The 18,778-nt window shown below is 43.4% G+C and overlaps 1 protein-coding gene across 6 annotated transcripts in view; it reads left to right on the top strand.

Annotated features, from left to right (window-relative positions):
• Nucleotides 1–18,778, top strand: part of LOC135515933 (SPRY domain-containing SOCS box protein 4-like) — a 110,913-nt gene that overhangs the window by 65,112 nt on the left and 27,023 nt on the right. The window lies entirely within an intron of this gene.

Below are 18,778 nucleotides of genomic sequence, written 5' to 3'. Positions count from 1 at the left end.
CTGTTATGAAGTCCTCATGAATGTCTGTCTGCCACTGGGATGTGTGTGTGGATCTGCTCCTGTTTGTGTGGGTGTTGGCTTGTCTCTGTGGACATGTATTTATTTTATTTTTGCTTGTTGGAGTGTGTGTGTTTGCTTATCCTCATGGGAGTCTGTGGACTGTGTGTAGGAGGAAGCCAACAACTGAGTTTTCCCAGAAATCCCCTGGAATTCTCTGGCTCTGTGTTGATTTGAAGTGGGTGAAGTGAACGCTCTGACTGGGGTGAGCTTCCAGAGCAGAGAAAGGAAAGACGGCGGGGATGGAGAAGAGGGTGGGTGGAGGGATAGAGGGACTCTGCTGTCTGTGAGGTCCAGTGTCTGTATTGGGAAACTAATGTTACGCCCAGTGGGCTTTGGCTGAGACGCAGGCAGCCACTGTATGTATTGCGTGTGCGTCATTGTATCATGTGCCTTCATCCCATCCAGTGATGCTCATAGAGCCCCAGTGTCGTGAACAGCGGGGTGGGACAGGCACAATGTCGTGTGTGTGTAATTTATGTGAGCGGGGAGAGCGTCTGTCAGACAGGGAGCCGTGTGTGTCCTGTGTTTCTCGCCACAGAGCCCCAGTGTGTGTCTGTGATCAGTGGGCTGAATCTGTCTGGTGCTTTGCTACTAATGGGGTCCCCTCTCTGGTGCCCAGGAATGTGCGTCAGCCAGCCGGTACACACACACACACACTAAGACCTCACTCACCCCCTTATCATAGCATCATGATTCACCTAGCTCATGACTGTCAGTCAGTGTGTGGTGGGGACTGTGTTCAGGACTTTGGAGAGCCGTGTGAGTGAGAGACGGTCCTCGGAAGTAATGATTGTGAGACGGGAGAGCCATGTGTATGTCTGTCACGTAGCCCAGTGTGTGCGTAGATTATAGTTATAGGCAGATCCAGAAAGGAGTGTTTCCAGAGTAGTGTGGTGCCAGGGATGCCTGTGTGTCTGGGGCTCTCTGTGTGTGTGTGTGTGTGTGTGTGTGTGTGTGTGAATGGTAATGCTTGGCAGTACAATAATGACTTTATGTAATAGGGCTTCCTGCATTGACGAATAGTATGGAGTTTATTAGATTGATGGATTGCAATGCAGAACATGAAGAAATTGACAGCCATTGTATCTCCCAAAAAAGCTGTTTGGCTTTTCTCATCTTTTCTGCTATGGCCTATTGCCCCCAAAGTAGCTCAGCACGATGGGCTACTTTAGTTCGCACAGTTTCTCAAAGAATTAGAATTTGTTGTGGTCCGGATACATGGCTGCTATTTAGCTTGAGTTACAACCTTATGTGACCTTTGGTGTACATCTCCCATTAACATCGACGCATTTTACATGAATGAACCAAGCATCAAAGTTATTCCTCTGTCGTGCTCTGTATCTCACAGCAGGCAAGTTGGTAATAAGCAGATAATGTACTCTACGTCCTCCTCGCTTGCCGCTATGGTGAACAACACTGATAAAGCAGCAATATACAGGTAAGTGATAAAATAAAGGAAACGCCATACATGGTGTCTTACTAAATAGGGTGTTGAGCCACCAGAATGGCGTCATTGGCCTAGATTCTCCATGTGTCTGGAACTCTATTGGAGGGATGCGACACCATTTTCCCATAATTTGGTGTTTTGTTGATGGTGGTAGAAAACCTATCAGGCGCCGCTCCAGAATCTCCCAGAAGTTTATACATGACCCTAACCATGATTGGATGTTAATTTTGCCTAAAGACATAGCAGCTCTGTTTCTAGATCCTTAGCAACATTGCAGTATTTGTATTTCTTTTTTGTTACTTCTTACGTTATCCCAGACCGTTTTTGCATTAGTTTTTACTATCACAGAGGTGTTAACTCACCAGAACAGAAATACAACTTTCCTGAATTGAATTCTGTTGTTCATACCCCCCCCCCCAGCCTATCCCTGAGGCTGCTCCAAGACACCGCCCGCGGAGAAGAGGTATTCAGAGTCTTCTAGTCCGACTCGGGAAGCCTGCACACCATTCACCGCTTCGTAGTATATGTTTGGTCCCTGGACAATTGCAGTACGTTCGTAAAGTATCCCGGTCCCACAGTTGACGGTATATGTCAAAGCAAAACCCAAGCCATGATGTCGAAGGAATTGCAGGTAGAGCTCCGAGACGACATGATTGTGTCGAGGAACAGATCTGGGAAAGGGTACAAAAACATTTCTACAGAATGAAGGTCCCCAAGAACAGTGGCTTCCATCATTCCTAAAATGTAAGTTTGGAACTACCAAGACTTTTGCTAGAGCTGGCCACCTGGCCAAACTGCGCAATCTGGGGAGAAGGGCCTTGGTCAGGGAGGTGACCAAGAACCCGATGGTCACTCTGACAGAGCTCCAGAGTTCCTCTGTGGAGATGGTTGTCCTTCTGGAAGGTTCTCCCATCTCTGCAGCACTCCACCAATCAGGCCTTTATGGTAGGGTTGCCAGATGGAAGCCGCCACTCAGTAAAAGGCACATGACAGCCTGCTTGGAGTTTGCTTAAAGGCACCTAAAGGACTGAGAAACTGAATTCTCTAGTCGGATGAAACCAAGATTGAGCGCTTTGGCCTGAATACCAAACGTCACGTCTGGAGGAAACCTGGCACCATCCCTACGGTGAAGCGTGGTGGCAGCATTATGCTGTGGGGATGTTTTTCAGCGGCAGGGACTGGGTGTTTAGGGTTGAAAGAAAGATGAAAGCAGTGAAGTGCAGAGGGATCCTTGATGAAAACCTGTTCCAGAGTGCTCAGGACCTCCAGACTGGGGTGAAGGTTCACCTTCCAACAGGACAATGACCCTAAGCGCACAGCCAAGACAACGCAGGAGTGGCTTCGGGATAAGTCTCAATGTTCTTGAGTGGCCCAGCCGGAGCCCGGACTTGAATCTGAACAAACATCTCTGGAGAGACTTGAAAATAGCTGTGCAGCGACGCTCCCCATCCTACCTGACAGAGCTTGAGAGAATCTGCAGAGAAGAATGGGAGAATTTCCCCAAATACAAGTGTGCCAGGCTTGTAGCTTCATACCCAAGAAGACTTGAGGCTGTAATCGCTGCCAAAGGTGCTTCAACAAAGTACTGAGTAAAGGGTCTGAATACTTATGTAAATGTGATATTTCAGTTTTTTTGTATTAATCTAGACACAATTCTCCATAATGAAAAAGCGAAAGCAGGTTATTAGAAATGTTTGCTAATGTATAAAAATAAACATTACATTATATAAGGTTTCAGACCCTTTGCTATGAGACTCGAAATTGCGTTCGGGTGCATCCTGTTTCCATTGCTCATCCTTGATCTTTCTCCAACTTCATTGGAGTCCACGTGGTAAATTCAGTTGATTGGATGAGACTTGGAGAAGCACACGCACACCTGTTTATATAAGGTCCCACAGTTGACAGTGCATGTCAGAGCGAAAACCAAGCCACAAGGTCGAAGGAATTGTCCGTAGAGCTCTGCGACAGGATTGTGTCGAGGCACAGATCTGGGGGTACCGAAAAATGTCAGCAGCATGGAAGGTCCACAAGAACAGTGTCCTCCATCCTTAAATGGATGACGTTTCGAACCACCAAGACTCTTACTAGAGCTGGATAGAGCTGGCCGCCTGGTCAAACTGAGCAATCGGGGGAGAAGGGCCTTGGTCAGGGGTGTGACCAGCAACCTGATGGTCAATCTGACAGAGCTCCAGAGTTCCTCTGTGGCGATGGGAGAATCTTCCAGAAGGACAACAGTCTCTGCAGCACTCCACCAATCAGGCCTTTATGGTAGAGTGCCAGACGGAAGGCATTCCTCAGTAGGCACATGACCGATCGCTTGCGGTTTGTCAAAAGGCACCTAAAGAGACTCTGAGCATGAGAAACAAGATTCTCTGGTCTGATGAAACCAAGATTGAACTTTTTGGCCTGAAGGCCACGTGTCACATCTGGAGGAAACCTGGCACCATCCCTACGGTGAAGCACAGTGTTTTTCAAAGGCAGGGACTGGGAGACTGGTCAGGGAAAGATGAACGGAGCAAAGTACAGAGATCCTTGATGAGAACGAATTGAGCTTGAGAAGATCTGCAGAAAAGAATGTGAGAAAGACCCTGAAATACAGGTGTGCCAAGAAGACTGAAATCGAGGCTCTAATCGCAGCCAAAGGTGCTTCAACAAAGTACCGAGTAAAGGGTCTGAATACTTAGGTACACGTGATATTTATATGTAATTGTTTCTGTTTTTGCTTCCTCATTTTGGAGTGTTGTGTATAGATTTTGTCCCTTTTTAGAATAAGGCTGTAACAACAATTTGGGATAAAAGGGTGTCTACTTTGAAGAATCTCAAATATAAAATATTTAAATGAAACACTTTCCATGTGTTATTTCATAGTTTTGACGTCTTCACTTTATTCCACATTGTAGAATATAAAGAATACCCCTTGAAAGAGTAGACGTGTCCAAACTTTTGACTGGTAGTGTATATATGCGGTGGTGTCAGGAAGACCCAAAAATAGTCCGACTACCGTCACCTAAGTCATGGACTGTTCTCCCTGCTACCACACGGCAAGTTACCGGAGTGCCAAGTCTAGGTCCAATATGCTTCACAGCTTCTCCACCCAAGACATAAGACTGCTAAGCAATTAATCAAATGGCTACCTGGACTATTTGCATTGTTTTTATTTACACTGCTGCTACTTGCTGTTTATTATCTGTGTATAGTCACTTTAAATTACTTCGGCTAACCTGTACCCCCGCACATTGACTCGGTACTGGTACCCCCTGTATATAGCCTTGTTACTTTTAAAAAAATGTTAGTTTTTACTTAAGTTTAACTACAATGCAGTTAAGAAAATAGAGTTAAGGGCTTGCAAGTAAGCATTTCACTGTAAGGTCTACACCTTTTGTATTCCTTCACATGCGACAAATACGGAAAAGGAGGAATACAGAGGAGGTAGAGAGGAATTGGTGAATCCAAGTAGAGGAGTGGACTTGGCAGTCCTTTTTGGGGAAGGGACACGGTACAGCTGTGGCAGATATTTCAGCCTTCCCTGTCCTGTGGGAGTTTGTTGCACAAACATGAGGATTCTCTCATCCCTCTCTCTCTCCCTGTTGAAAACACGGTGAGAAGAGAATCTCTCTCTCTCTCTCTGCCAAGCTAAATATGAGCGAGATTAATTTCTCACTCTAAATATTTGAAAGTTATGCCAACACTATCATTTTAATTAGCATATGTGTGTGAAAGAGAAGGGGGGGGGGTTGGACAGAGAAGACTGATAGGGCCAGGAGTTTTTCCTGGCGTTGTCAGGTATTCTGGAAACACTCCTGGTCCTGAAGCATGGGCTCTGTGTATTAGAGCTGCGTCTATAACAACTGGTACATGACCCTTTTTAATTGTTTATTATAAAGCATGTTTTAAAGCTTGGTAGGAAGACCATGACACTCCTGTGTGTGTGTGTAAGCTCCGTGCCTCCATGTAGCCCCCATCGCGTGTGCCAGGACTCTGGAGAGAAGCTGCTACCGCTAATGGGTGCTTGGTTAGTGTCCAGCAGACTGGAGATACTCTAGGGAACAGGGAGAGTTTGCGCATGAGGCTAATAGCAGCTTTGCCCAGAACTAAGCACTAACCCTACTGTGCTGCAGCACACTGTTAGCATTGAGCTCTGGATAAATGCCAACTCACTAACAGCCTGGCTGCAGGGAGCTGGTTGGCTGGCAGCTCACAGCTTGGGCCACTTCCTGTTATGTTGACTGATCTATAAATCATCTAACCCATACTGGTTTATGAATGGATCCTTATTGTATAGAGAATTTGATAAAATGCCACTTCTGGCCGTGTACAAAACTGAATAAATAGGAGGGAAAGCCAATGGGGTCAACTGCCGGAAGAGCAGGCCAACGTGGAGAGAAAATAGTTTTTCAAGCGTCTCCGGCATTGCAGGTCCATATGCCTAGGTAATATTCCGTTTAGCAATAGTACATCCTAGCACCAGGGAGTTGCATATTCGAGGCTACAAATGCCTTACGTAGTTGGGTAACCTGATTTTAAGTAGTTCAGAAAAAAGCAAAGTAGTAGTAGTGTTTGTCTTTATTTCCCCCTCTTCCGTCTCGCTCGCTAAAGCGACGACAGGGCTGTGTAGATTGGGAGTTATTGTACAGGGAATCAAAGATAATTGGCACATTTATAAAGAGGGGGAAAAAGAGTCAGGATGTGGTGTGGACTTGCATGCACACAATGCACAGGACACCGGAACACTAACACGCCGCACACACAAAAAGACACGTCACAATTTGTATATTTAAAACATTTATTTAGTTTTCATATAAATTGGGTAATAACCTTACCATACTACTACATAAGTCAAAGATTCACAGGAAGACCATTTCTGCAGATGATGCCAACACCCCCGGAATGGCTTGCAGTTTCCCCATCCGTATAAAGAGCCACTGGGCCGCCAGAGCTCACACTGCTCAGAGAACTCCCTCTTCACTCTCCTGTAAAAGTCAACCTTGCATCACAACTCCATGTGCTTGTGGAAGAAGACATTGCCTGCTCAGGCAGGTTGTGGTGGTGGAAGCTGGCCATGTTTAGGGACTTCCAGTACCACTCACAATGTAAGACCTTGTAGAAGCTCGGGAGGGCCTAACCTAAATTCACACAACACAGTCTGTAGATTTACCTAAATGAATATGTGGAATGTTGAGGAATACTCTAAAATAAGCAATGATAACCCTGACAAGAATACACTATTTGAGTCTGACCATTGACAATGATATTTGATAGTACCTTCCTGCAAGACTAATGTCCCTGTGGAAACCATGGTCCCATAACTATTTCCATGTTAAAAATGCTATGTCATTCAACCTACAGTTGCAGCCAATGTGTGGTGTTCAATGTAGGCCTGCATTCCGTGAGAGAACATGCAGGGCTTGACGTTGACCTGTTTATCTACTTCTCCTTCTGACAAGGTGACTGGAAATGTTTGCAAGAAACCATAAAATAAAATGCATTATTACAGAGCGTCAGATAAATTATGCTACCCTCTGCCTATTGAATGCTTAGCTTATTCAAGCCTCTCTCAAACACTGCCCCTTTTTAAGAAGGGAAAACAAATCTCTTTACTTGAATCACTTCCCCATTGATCTATAACTGGGCTAATAACTAAGCAGCACAGGATATGAACAAACGTGCCCATGTGGCTACAGGAAGCTCTCGCGTTGATCTCAAAACAAGCGTATCTACTCACGACCCGCTGATGCTTTTATCACAGTCCAATTCAAAGTGAATGGCACAGAGCCATATATGGCAATGCTCTATTTGCATATAGGCCTACTGCAGCTCTGATTTGGTTATGCACCGGTCTGTGTAGAGTAGGGGCTGAGTAGTGTCAATGCAACAGAATACTACTCCGTGTTCTGCATACAATAAAATCTCTTGCGTTGTTTTCCATACTAATAAGTCTTGCATGTTTTGTTTCTGTGTGTTGCGTTCAAAGTGGCTAATATTGTGTTAATTCGATCACAATTCCCACAGTGAAGGGAACCGTTGATATGGAAAACTCTACAAAGTTGAGTCAAGTTCAATCTCATGCTTCTCTGCTCGGGCTGATAGTTCTTCTGGGGAGCTGGGCACCGAGCTTAGAGAACGTTGGTTGCAACAATCACCCAGATATGTTGTGATATGCAATTACCGCTCACTCTGTTTCTTTACTTTATTGTAGAAAAATTTATTAATGGACCCTCGGACGAAAAGGGAATTTTCCTCTTCGTCTAATAGTCAAGACGTTGGCTTCTCACGTGGTAGACTCAGGTTCATATCCCGCTTTTTCCGTGTGTGGTGTGTGTAAGCATCATCTGGCTCAAATGCTGTTTAGTTATATGGATAGGGGTAGTCCTCGCCCCTCTGGGACCAACTGGGGGGGGGCTCAGGTGAGACAGCCAACCTACGGCGGGCAAAGGGACCCGATAAATACCTCCTGTTCTGTTATGAGAGAAGCCACACTTGACCGTGACTATACATGGCAATAAAGGCAACATCTCTGGGAGATTCACTGTATACCGCCAACTTATATATGGGAAGGAGAATAGACTGCAGTAGCTTACACCCACCAGTCCAGTCTCACTTTCTCTGCCTGTGGGCTGTTTTGGATATAAACACAAGGTTTCACAAAAACTGTTGGCTATACAGAGGGTCTCCAGACCACACAGCGTTGTGGAAACTTGTCTAGCTGCTAAGTATACAGGCGAGGTATTTAGCTCCAGGCTAGTGGTCACCAACCTTTTTCTGAGTCAAGATCACTTTCGCAGTCAATGTAAGCCGAGATCTACCGCAGTCTTTTTTTAAACATGACTTACATTTTTTAAACATTTAACCTAATAAAAACAGTTCTGTAGGAATGAGGCTTGTGCAGTAGCCTAGGCCTTGTATATTATCACAGCATATTGGCTATAAGCCTGGCCCTGCCAATATTGTTATTGTCCTAACATATTAAGCCTATATTTCAAAACTCACACATCGATAACAAAATAGATGAATTGGTTTATCACTTGAGGCACAGCTGAGCATACATTTGAAACAATTCGCTTTTTTACTTTACTGGAATGATGGTACCTGCATCTGATGGTCATGGGGGGAGGGGGGTTCGCACTCGGATCCCACTCAGATTTTGTTTTCAGAGTTCCCAGTTGTCTTGAATGCACTGAAGCCTGAAGTCGGAGATGACTGACTTCCCAGTTGTCTTTAACATGTCATTAGTCTCCGCAAAGAGGCCGAGAGAGTAACAGAGGATCGGCCTCATGGTCCCTGCTCTCTCCTTCCTTTCCTCCGGTGAGACTGACCAGAGGGGACAGCGTCTTCCACCCGATGGCGATACTCAATCCGCACTGCATCTGCCTCATGCACAAATTCATGTTCCTATGACCAGAGAAAGTGAAATATTCCTTGACATTTGAAATGGATAATAAAGACGCAGGGCTATCGATACACTTGGCTAATCATTCATCGCAGCTGCAGCGTGAGTGGATGTGGGGAGAAGAATGTTATGTTTGGTAATGGACCTAGTGTTGGATAAAAACAGAGTTGACAATTCCCAATAAATACTTCGACATGAACTCACTCATAAAAGCAGCAGCTCTTTGCTCTATTCTTTTTGAAAGTCTCCGTGGTCATGGTTTTGAAAGTAATGCAATCTCATGTAGGCTGTGGCCAGGTCATGGAAGCTGTAGGCACCGGTGACTTGAGCTAATCCGATTGGCCAGCATAATGGGGGCACTCGATTTTTAGCCACAGGTCAGCCGGGTAGGCAGAGATGGTCTTTTCCGACAAATTGAAATGGTTGCGCAGGGATTATGAATCAGTGCACCTACTGCGCAACACAACAAAAAATAATAATAAAGCAGCGAACGCCTTTTGTCTTTGTTTTCTCTACAGAAATGTTTGGCGATTTGACCAGGCGATCTCAACCGACCGGTTGGTGACCACTGCTCTAGGCTATGCTCAGTGCCCTGCAGGCAGACCAGGGGAAAGGTGCTGTGTCATAAGTAGTCCTCATTTTATGTACCTGAAGAACATGTTTTTAATGGCTGTCAATTTCCATAAATTCCACCAGCACAGTAGGTGAGCAGTCATGACGGAACGGACACTTACGTAGTCAACGCTTCTTCCCTGCTTGAACTGACAAATGGGGAATCTATTGAAGAATTGTAAATACCTTCTAATGGGTTGAAAGACACTGGGAGAATGTGATTTCACACATGACTTTCCCTCTGTTTCTTTCCTCCCAAGTGCTCCATTTACACTAATATTTTCCTCCATTTTTGCTCACCTCTAATGGGCTGGTAGATTTGTCATGGAAACTGACAGCTGTCGCTAACCAACTGAGACAAAGAGATGTGAGGAGGAAATGAGTTGTCACTTGAGAGGAGTAGGTAGGGGAACGTTGGATTCGTAAGTATGCAATCTCATTGGAGATTTATGCTTACTGAGGCCTTTTAGGATAGTCTTTTTCAAACCTGCGTCGACCGGTGCACGGACGTACGCTCACACACATTACGTACGCACCCCTCTGCTCGCTTTCATTCCCTTGGACGTAATTGTACTTTGTTTAAATCAGCCTCTGATTGCTTTCATTCCCTTGGATGTAATTTTACTTAATTTGTTTAAATCAGCCTCTGATTGCTTTCTTCTCTGTGTAATCAAGATGTACAATGATCTAGACACACACACACACACACACACACTTGGGAGGTTCCGGGGCCATTAACTCATTGTCTTTCGCTAATGAGTGCTGAATATAAAAGGAGCACAGAGAAGGAAGCCCCCTGTCCATTTTGTTCGGTAAGCCATGGATAGCACTCAAATCAACGATTACATTTCCCCTCCCGACATGTCCAATTAAGCACGGTCTTCCCTTCATTCAGCTGAACCTTCTATTCAACCTGCTTCTTGAATTGTCTTTTTTTTATTCAGTCATTTTCTTTTTGCTTTAGGCAAAGTGAATGTGGATACATTTTTGGACTAATGTTTTTTATATATATATATATATATATGATATATATATATAATGAATCTGTACATTTCCAATGGAGTTTTGGTATTTGGAGTCCTGAATGTTGCTTTAGGGACTTTAGCGTCTTTGAAAAATGAGGAGGAAACACTAGTTTATAAATTCTAATAATAGTGTCACTCAACACTGAAGTATTTTGGTGTGAAAGCAAAGGGTTACCATGGTTGCATTTCCTCTTCTCCATGGGCTGATGTCATCACCTAAAGTCTTGCACAGTTGCTCTACTACCTTACCTCAGCTCCAAGGCATCTGCACATACGTACTCCGCCAACATATAGAGGACATGACTTGTGCATTTTACTCACTTTTATATTGCAGGTAAGTATATCCATGTTCCCCGTTCTATCAGTAGTCATTTGTGTTATTCAATCTTGATCCTGGAGGGTGTGCAAGCTGTCATTCAACTAATCTCACTGCTTTTCAAGCACTTTGATTCGTTGAATCTGTTTTCTCATTTAACAAAACCTGCACATCCCCTGGGTCTCCAGGACCAAGATTGAAGAACACTTTTTTTGTATGATAAGCCAAGCCCATGTTGGCGGTAAAGAAAATCCATCAGTAGGAGGCACACTTTCCTCCTTGACCAACTTGACCTTTTCCGACCCAGTCCTCTTGAATGAGTGCTTCAACAGAGCTATTTTGTTATGAAACAACATGCTCTGACCTCTTGTTGCTTATGCTCTTAACCGAACAAAGGGGATCAAAAGCTATTGTAGCCACTTTGAGGAGATGGTATTACCATGCGGCACCTGCTTTCTGTCCTCTCCTGCTAAGTGAGCGAAAAATCAATTTTGGTTGTCTCTTTCATATACAGTGCCCACTCACCCTCTCCTCCAGCCTGGCTTTCTACCCAGCTAGGGAACCCCGCTATAGTCAGCTTTGACCAATTCTGCCACCTCAATGCTCTGTACTCGGATCACTCCTCGGGTACATCTCAATAGTCTCAAGTGGCTTTGTCTCCTTTCTTTAATCTGCAATGGTGCAGGAGTTGGACAGGTGAAAGTAAATGGTGTTCAGTCCACCATACTAAGTTCCCTACTCTATTCTCTTCCGGAGGCCACAATTAAACTATTGAGATGCACCCCAATTATTCTCCATAGCCTGGTCACGTTACTGTGTTGTGGTTGAATTCTGGGTGGTTTCAGCAAATATTGACCTTAGCTACATACACATCCTCTCTTCAAGTAATGTGAATCTGGTTTTAGCCTTACCAAACATTATCATAAAGTACTCTTACTCTGTGCGGGTGTGAATGATGCTTGCCCTATAGGATAACTGCCCTGGGATGTGCCAGCCAGAACGTGACAATGTTCCAAACTTTGAACGTCATTCACCCTTCTAAATGACCACAGCAAGATCTTTGCCTCGACGGAAGGGTAGTAGTGATGAAGTTAGTAGATCATCCAAAAATGAAATTGTTGGGCTGCATTTCATTCCAGAGTTGCCACCTCTATTCTGTCCATACTTCCATTCACTGCGACCTTGGAGGCGAAAGCAATATGGCAGACATTGCTTATAAACCTGCCAAGTAGCCTCAGGTCTGTGTCAAGGGGAGTGAATGCGAACAGGAGGTAAGGGCACAAACCTTTGGAAAGAAATGGAGATTTTGTTTGTTTGGTTTATGTATGCACTTGACTAATGCAAGCACCACAGGGCTACAAGGCGAAGCCGAGACAGTTCTCATTGACAGCATTAATAAACCATCTCCAAGCTTCCAGCCGTGTAATTGAACTGTTTCAGCCAACAACTAGGTCACGTTATGGTGTTGGTCTCTCGCACTATCACCAAAAGTGACACGTCGGGTGTGACGGGCTCGTGAAGCTGAAAGGACAGTGACCGAAATATGCAGCACACTTCATGTTGGAGGGTGCACTTTTTTTTTTTTTTTTTTAATTTTACCCAATTTTCTTCCCAATTTCGTGATATCCAACTGTTAGTAGTTACTATCTTGTCTCATCACCACAACTCCCGTACGGGCTCGGGAGAGACGAAGGTTGAAAGCCATGCGTCCTCCGAAACCCAACCAAGCCGCCCTGCTTAACACAGCGCGCATCCAACCCGGAAGCCAGCCGCACCAATGTGTCGGAGGAAACACACCTGGCGACCTGGTTAGCGTGCACTGCGCCCGGCCCGCCACAGGAGTTGCTAGTGCGCGATGAGGCGAGAATATCCCTACCGGCCAAACCCTCCCTAACCCAGGCGACGCTAGGCCAATTGTGCATTGCCCCATGGACCTCCCGGCTGCGACAGAGCCTGGGCTCTGGTGCGATGCAGTGCTTTAGACCTCTGCGCCACCGGTGAGGCCCCTAGAGAGCGCACTTTTTGTAAAACACACAGGGCTGACAGAAAAACAGCGGTTGTGAATAAGCATGTTAAAGAATAAGCAGCCCATTCACTCTGGCATACAAAGACACAAGGTCCCAATCTTAAGAATACAGAAACACAAGGCTAAGCATTTCCCAATTTGAAATGTACAACTATTACTTCCCATGGCAAACACATTTTTCACATTAAGCACACAAAGTAACCAGTGATCTGAAGTTTAAATGCAACAGTATTTCACACGTTATTTTCAGAGATGGCTAACAACCACAAATGAGCTGCAATGAAAAAGCACAATTCTACTCACCAGATGATCATTTGTTGAAAGTTAATCTGAAAAGGGGGGAAGCTAGCAAATTAGCAACAACATCCTCGTCAATAACACCTGCTGCAGCCGCTGCAAACTAGCCCACAAAAAAGCTAGCTTGCTAGACTGTTGGGGAAAACAACTGTTTGCTATTGTGCTGTTGGCCTTCTAGAAGGGGGAGGTTGCCATACCTTTTTCTGTATAAAAAAAATGGTCCCACCCATTACAAGTTAAAATGTGATTGGTTGATTCCACTGTCACTCCAAATTTCTGTCCTAATACAGTTAAATGGCCTATCTAGCTTCAGCTTCTAAAGGCCTAGCCATTGGCTGACTTAGCTAACTAGATGTATCTCCCCGGAGACCACGCAAAACAAAATCCTGATTTTAGATTAAATCAGAATATCAATGAAAATAATAGAATATTTTTGAACAATGAATTTATATTAAAAGGACATTTTATATTAAACCACAACTATTTCATAATCCTTAGGCCTTCTCTGTAGGCCCTCGCAGTTCCCCATTGTTTTCCATTCGGGGTCACCTCTGCAAAGTGAAAGGGAGGTTAGTGGAACACCAGTTCAGAGATGCAACCCTTTTTTTGAAGAAGTGAAAGGATGAACGTCAAAGATTGGAACACACTCAGCCAGTGGTTTTCAACTTGTGGTCTGCATCCTTGCAGGTGGTCTATTTTTAATCGATTTTTTTTTTTTTTTTTTTTTTTTTTTTTAAATAACAGTTTGGAGTTTTAATGGTGTTATAATCAATTTTGCATTACTTTTCTAAATGCTAATGGTTTATAATAATGATAGGCCTTTATTCTGTTACATTCATTGATAAAATGTACTCTAAATTTAACCGGCAAGGTATTTAATGTAAAAAGGTCCTCAAGCTTTTGACTGATTTTAGTGGGCCCTCGAACTGAAAAGGTTGGGAACCGCTGCACTAGGATGCGTCCAACTTAAGAAAGTTTGCGAGCATTACAGTCCACATAGCCTAAGGGAACTATGTGCTTGAGTTATTAATTCCCGTCGTCCTTATCGCTAATCAGCATATGCCGGGTTGCGCTGTAGCTACATTAGTGCAGGTTTTATTAGTCATTTATCCCCACATGATATGACCTTTGCTAGCAGAGCTCAGAGTAACCTCTGCAGACTTGACTTTTGACGATCTACTTCATAGAGACTTAAATTAAGAGACTCCTGAACATGTCTTTCCTATCCCCCAAGCCCCCCCTCCCCTCACACTGGAGTGCTTGCTCTATCCTGTCTTCTCATTGACTCTTTACCTGCTCTCTTCCCAGTTACTCTCCCTCTCCCACACTTTCAGCATCCTCTTTCTCTCATGCTCCCTCATCTTCTAAATTAAATGTTCCCCCTGGTAGTCAGATGGAAGCAGTGTACCTTGTTAGCTCAAGATGCAATGCAGATCGAGATCCATTAACCTCTAGCGTCGAGCAATCCCGTATCCGGGAGTGTAATCATAGCCTCAAGCTCATTAGCATAACGCAACGTTAACTATTCATGAAAATCGCAAATGAAATAAATTTATTGGCTCACAAGCTTAGCCTTTTGTTAACAACACTGTCATCTCAGATTTTCAAAATATGCTTTTCAACCATAGCTACACAAGCATTTGTGTAAGAGTATTGATAGCATTGATAGCATTAAGCCTAGAATTCAGCAGGCAACATTTTCACAAAAAAAAAAGCATTCAAATAAAATAATTTACCTTGTTTTCAATGAGGAGACTCTCAGTTCGATAGCAAATGTTCAGTTTTTCCAAAAAGATTATTTGTGTAGGAGAAATCACTCCGTTTTGTTCATCACGTTTGGCTAAGAAAAAACCCCGAAAATTCAGTCATTACAATGCCAAACTTTTTTCCAAATTATCTCCATAATATCGACAAACATGGCAAACGTTGTTTAGAATCAATCCTCAAGGTGTTGTTCACATATCTATTCGATGATAAATCAGTGGCAGTTGCCTTTCTCCTCTGAACCAAATGGAAAAGTGCTCGCAGCTGGAGATTGCGTAATAATTTCGACGGAGGACACCAAGTGGACACCTAGTAAATGTTGTCTCTTATGGTCTATCTTCCAATGATATGCCTACAAATACGTCACAATGCTGCAGACACCTTGAGGAAATGACAGAAAGTGTAGGCTCATTCCTGGCGCATTCACAGCCATATAAGGAGACATTGGAACACAGCGCATTCAAAATCTGGGCCATTTCCTTTATGAAATTTCATCTTGGTTTCGCCTGTAGCATTAGTTATGTGGCACTCACAGACAATATCTTTGCAGTTTTGGAAACGTCAGTGTTTTCTTTCCAAAGCTGTCAATGCTCGAGCATCTTTTCGTGACAAAATATCTTGTTTAAAACGGGAATGTTTTTTTGTATCCAAAAATTAAAAAAGCGCCCCCTATATCGAAGAAGTTAAAGCAACGATGGACTGTCATTTCTCTTTGCTTATTTGAGCTTTTCTTGCCATAATATGGACTTAGCCCTGTTTGGTGAAAGACCATCTTCTGTATACCACCCATACCTTGTCTCAACACAAGTGATTGGCTCAAACGCATTCCACATTCAGGCACACCTGTTCATTGAAGTGCATTCCAGGTGACTACCTCATGAAGCTGGTTGAGAGAATACCAAGAGTGTGCAAAGCTGTCACGGCAAAGGGTGGCTATTTGAAGAATCTAAAATTATATTGGGATTTATTTAACACTTTTTTTTCTTTTTTTTACTTACTACATGATTCCATGTAATTTCATAGTTTTGATGTCTTCACTATTATTCTGCAATGTAGAAAATAACAACAAAAAAATTGAATGGGTAGGTGTACCAACTTTTGACTGGTACTGTAGTTTGGAAAGCAAATGCCTATTGTGGAAAAGAGAAGACTAATCTGTCTGTAGAAGCTACCAAATGTCTTCATCTTCTCTCCAATATTGAGCGAACAGCACTGTTATTCAAAGAAACTTAACTTAAGAGGCTATTGGCATGCTCTCTTTATACTGTAGCCTATTTATGTTGACTGACCATGTCTTAAAGCAACGATGGACTGTCGTTTCTCTTTGCTTATTTCAGCAGTTCTTGCCATAATATGGACTTTGTCTTTTACCAAATAGGGCTATCTTCTGTATACCCACCCATACCTTGTCTCAACACTATTTTCATTGGCCTGGGCCATAGGTTGCTTACATACTGATCTCAGTTTTGTCAGTGTTGGAATAGCCACTCATTTTGGTCAAATATGTGGTTTTAAAAAAGATTCTGCCAATGTCTCCAGTCATGTGGCTCAGTCGGTAGAGCATGGCGCTTGCAACGCCAAGCGTCGTGGGTTCGATTCCCGCTGGGGCCACCCATATGTAAAAGTAGTGGCCCCAGCCGACTTGTAAGTCGCTTTGGACAAAAGCGTCTGCTAAATGGGATATATTATATTATGTAAAATGACGTAAAATTGCATGAAATGCGTTAATGAATGCCACCAACAACGTCAACAGTGAAGAGGCGACTCAGGGATACTGGCCTTCTAGGCAGATTTCATCTGTCCAGTGTCTGTTCTTTTACCCATCTTAATCTTTTATTTTTTGGGGTCTAGTCTGAGATATGGCTTTTTCTTTGCAACTCTGCCTAGAATGCCAGCATCCCGGAGTCACCTCTTTACTGTTGACTTTGAGACTGGTGTTTTGTGGGTACTATTTAATGAAGCTGCCAGTTGTGGACTTGTGAAACTAGACACTCTAATGTACTTGTCCTCTTGCTCAGTTGTGCACCAGGGCCTCCCACTCCTCATTCTATTCTGGTTAGAGCCAGTTTGCACCATTCTGTGAAGGGAGTAGTGCACAGCGTTGTACGAGATCTTCAGTTTCTCAGCAATATCTTGCATGGAATAGCCTTCATTTCTCGGCAATATCTTGCATGGAATAGCCTTCATTTCTCAGATCAAGAATATGCTGCCGAGTTTCAGAAGAAAGCTCTTTTGTTTCTGGCCATTTTGAACCCGTAATCGAACCCACAAATTCTGATGCTCCAGATACTCAACTAGTCTAAAGAATGCCAGTTTTATTGCTTCTAATCAGAACAGTTTTCAGCTGTGCTAACATAATTGCAAAATGTTTTTCTAATGATCAATTAGCCTTTTTAAAATGATGGCTGTGTCAGTTGGGCAATATTTATTGCTCTATTAATACTATATCTTGCCCCCAAGACCTATGACATTGCACTTGGCTGTGACAAAGGCTTAAACCTCGAGCTAAAAGCTCCAGTTCCCCATAGCATTGAAATCAGTCTAGAAAGTGCATCTCACTTGGTCTCAAAGACATCTCTGTGTGGGAAGCTTAGTTTACTGTATTTGTACATCTGGGTTCTCTACATTTCTTAGGTTTGTTTGGTTCCTAGGAACGTAGCAATTTGTCGAGACTTATTCTGGATGCCACTTCTGACACCAAATGTTACCGCCTGTATGAAACCCCGGAGCTCTTTGCTGCTCATTTGGTGACCTTTAAAAAATAATAATTGTTTTTGTTTTTTTAAGGTCTCTAGCTTGTGGGCTTATTGCCTTAGTGACTTATGCTTCATGTACTATACTATAACTCGTGTGTTTTAATGTACGCTTTAGGCGCATCAAGTTGAAGCGCTCTTGTTGCAATTTCATCATGGTCTCCAATCCCACAGTAGCAAGGGACAATGACCAGGTGCTACAAGAGCCACTATCAATGTACTTGAGCAGGAACAATGGCTTTCAGGAACATGCGTTCATTTATTATGCATCATGAATGTATAATTGATAACAATAGGTCTAGTAGGTTGGACACATTGTGAATACATGAGTAATTGGTTTGTAAGCCTATGAAAGTAACTACGCAAGCTTGACATGTAATAAACTAGATCAGTATTGTATATTGATAACTAAAAATGTTTTACTGTCATATAAATAGTACACACAATTATAGTTACACGAATTCAAAACACCCTGGCAGGTTGGTGGATGTTGGTTAATCCACAAAATTACTAAAAAATAAGTGTAAATACGTTGCATGGCAAAACAGACAGCACATTCAAAAGGCTGTGTTTGGTGTGTATCGTGTGTCAAATTCGAGTCCTGCAGGCCTAATCTGGAGCCCAAATGTGGCCCGTGGGTGGTTTGAGTAAAAACAACATTTGGGGGAAAGTCAACTTCAGTTGAAATGACCAAAACCAAATTGAAACCATGTAGAAATGATATTGCTCTAGATTTATACAGTCCCTTCACTCTTTCCATGTTGCTAAGAATAACCAAAACAAAAGCTGGTTTGTCAGGGAGCATCGAATTACAGAAAAATACTAGTTTTTGGGGCGGGGGTTTTGACACCCCCAGCGTATCAGTCATTTCCACATAGCCTTCCTGACACTTGGAATGATTTCAACAGTCCTTATTCAGTAGTCTTGGCTAATTGCTGCTAGAGCTATGTCTATGTATGGACATGGCTAGGTGGCATTTAATGGTGCAGATGGCGCTGTCCTCTCGGAGGTTCATATGGTGTCACCATTTTAACCACTGACCTCTCATCCCCTCTTCCTATCGCTCTCTGAGTCTCACACTCCTCCTGGCC

This window comes from Oncorhynchus masou, chromosome 3, assembly GCF_036934945.1.
Source record: "Oncorhynchus masou masou isolate Uvic2021 chromosome 3, UVic_Omas_1.1, whole genome shotgun sequence".
Lineage (NCBI taxonomy): Eukaryota > Metazoa > Chordata > Actinopteri > Salmoniformes > Salmonidae > Oncorhynchus > Oncorhynchus masou.
The sequence above is the reverse complement of the archived record's forward strand: the minus strand, read 5'-3'. Positions and strand labels throughout refer to the sequence as shown.